Source organism: Lactuca saligna, chromosome 3 (assembly GCF_052625555.1).
Source record: "Lactuca saligna cultivar CGN05327 chromosome 3, ASM5262555v1, whole genome shotgun sequence".
Taxonomy (NCBI): domain Eukaryota; kingdom Viridiplantae; phylum Streptophyta; class Magnoliopsida; order Asterales; family Asteraceae; genus Lactuca; species Lactuca saligna.
Window position 1 is genome coordinate 149,819,995 of NC_136419.1, and position 2,634 is coordinate 149,822,628.

Below are 2,634 nucleotides of genomic sequence, written 5' to 3' on the forward strand. Positions count from 1 at the left end.
GAACTGGAGGGGTGATAACTCTAAAACGCTAGATTGAGAAACAGAGTCCATCTTTGAAATATGTGAATGCCCAATAAAGTGAAGTTCGCAGCTTGTACGTTTGTCGATCAAGCCCTATCATGGTGGAATGGTCATGTTAAGGCCTTAACACTTACAATTGCTAATGCTATGACATGTGAGGAACTCAAGGAAATGATGTTGGTTGAATATTGTTCTCCTGGGGAAATACCAAAGCTGGAACAAGAGTTATGGAATCTTACCGTACAAAACTTGGATATTGAAGCCTATATCTATAGGTTCAGCGAGCTGGCACTTTTGTGGTCGGGGATGATAACCTCGGAAGACAAGAAAACTGAACGTTTCATTTGGTGGTTAACTCCCCCATATTAAGGAACCATGATTGCCGCCACACCTGAAACGTATGACAGTGCAAAATATCTAGCTCAAAAACTATATGATCATGGAAACAAGAAAGGCACCAAGACTATGGAGACAGAAGCCAAGAAGGAAGGAATAAACAAGAAGAATTCAAGAAATAAAAGGAAAGGAGGATAGACATCAGGATCTTCCAAGAAACCGCAAACAATGGCAGTTCACGCTGCTACCACTAAAGCCATACCAACCTCAGCCACTGCAACCTCAATCATACCAAATCTTACAAAGCCATACGCCGGTACTTTGCCTAATTCTAGTAAATGTAACTATCACCACAATGACGCTTGCCGAGAAATGCAGTGTACCAACTGTAACCGTAAAGGGCACACTGCCCGGTACTGCAGACCTCAACATCAACCAAACAAACAGACTAACAACAACAATGTCAGGGCTAATCATACCTGCTATGGATGTGGAGAGACTGGTCATTTTAAGCGCGACTATCCAAAAACCAACACTCAGGGTGCAGGAGGATCAGACATAGTCCTAACTGTGGGACAGGGGAAGGCGGTGAAAAACCCAACGGTTGTCACTAGTATGTTTCCCTTCAACAACATTTACGCATCCATTTTATTCGATAGTGGGGCTGAACGGAGTTTCGTGAGTCATAAAGTCAAACACCTACTAAATCAACAACCCCAAAAGCTAAGCGAAGCGTTCACGGTGGAGACGAGTAATGGGAAAACTGAAACAACCAAAGATATTTTCATATGGCGCACTCTAACGCTAAATAATCACTCGTTTCAAATCAACTTGATACCTGCAAATATTATAAGTTTTGATGTGATCATCGGCATAGATTGGTTAAGCCCCCACAATGTTGATATTATGTGCCACGAGAAGGTCGTTTGCCTTCACCTACCCACCAATGAAACACTAATCATTTACGGAGATAAACCTAGTGCAAATCTTCGCCTTATTTCATGCATCAAGGCACAAAAATGCCCGCATAAGAAAAATCACGCATTTCTTGCTCATGTCGTGAATAAGAAAAAATAGGAAAAGAACATCAATGATATTCCACAGGTGTGCAACATTACCGATGTATTTCTGGAAGATCTCCCAGGAATACCTCCCGAGCGACAGGTCGAGTTCCGAATTGACCTTATACCTGGAGCAACACCAATTGCCAAGTCAGCCTACACGTTAGCTCTCGCCGAAATGTAGGATTTGTCCAGTCAATTAAGCGAGCTTCTGGACAAAGGATTCATAAGGTCAAGCTTCTCACCCTGCGGAGCTCCAATCTTGTTTGTGAAAAAGAAGGGCGAATCTTTCAAAATGTGTATCGATTATCAGGAATTAAACAAGCTCAATATTAAGAACCGATACCTACTCCCTCGGATTGATGAGCTATTCGACCAGCTTCAAGGAGCCAGTTATTTTTCCAAAATATATCTAAGGTTTGGTTATCATTAACTGCGAGTCCAGGAAGAAGATATTCCCAAAAATGCTTTCCGAATTCGATATGGCCACTATGAATTCATTATTATTCCCTTCAGTCCAACGAATGCTCCCACAACATTTATGGACCTCTTGAACTGAGTTTGCCACCCATTCCTCGACAACTTTATTATTGTTTTCATTGATGACATACTTGTTTACTCTTGTAACAAGGAAGAACATGGCCAGCATCTATGGCGGGTTTTGGAGACATTACGGGCAGAGAAGTTATACGCAAAATTCTCCAAATACGAGTTCTGGATTCGCAGTATGAGTTTCTTGGGACATGTAGTCAGCGAAGAAGGGATACATGTAGATACTTCCAACATCAAAGCTATTGAGGGTTGGGCAAACCCAAAATGCCAACGGAGATCAGGGAATTTTTGGGCCTTATTGGTTATTATAGAAGGTTCATTCATAATTTCTCTAAGATCGACAAGCCCCTCACCACTCTAACCCAAAAAAGGCGTACCCTTCAACTGGACTGACAAACAAGAAGCTGCTTTTCAAACCCTGAAGCGAGCTCTATGTAGTGCTTCAGTATTATCTTTGCCTGAGGGAACGGAAAACTTCATAGTATATTGCAAGGCTTCAAATCAAGGGTTAGGTTGTGTTTTTATGCAACGTGGAAAAGTGATAGCTTATGCGTCTAGGAAATTGAAGACCACGAAGTAAACTATACCACCCATGATCTTGAGCTGAAAGTTGTGGTCTTAGCCCTAAAAATTTGGAGGCACTACCTTTACGGTACAAGGTGCA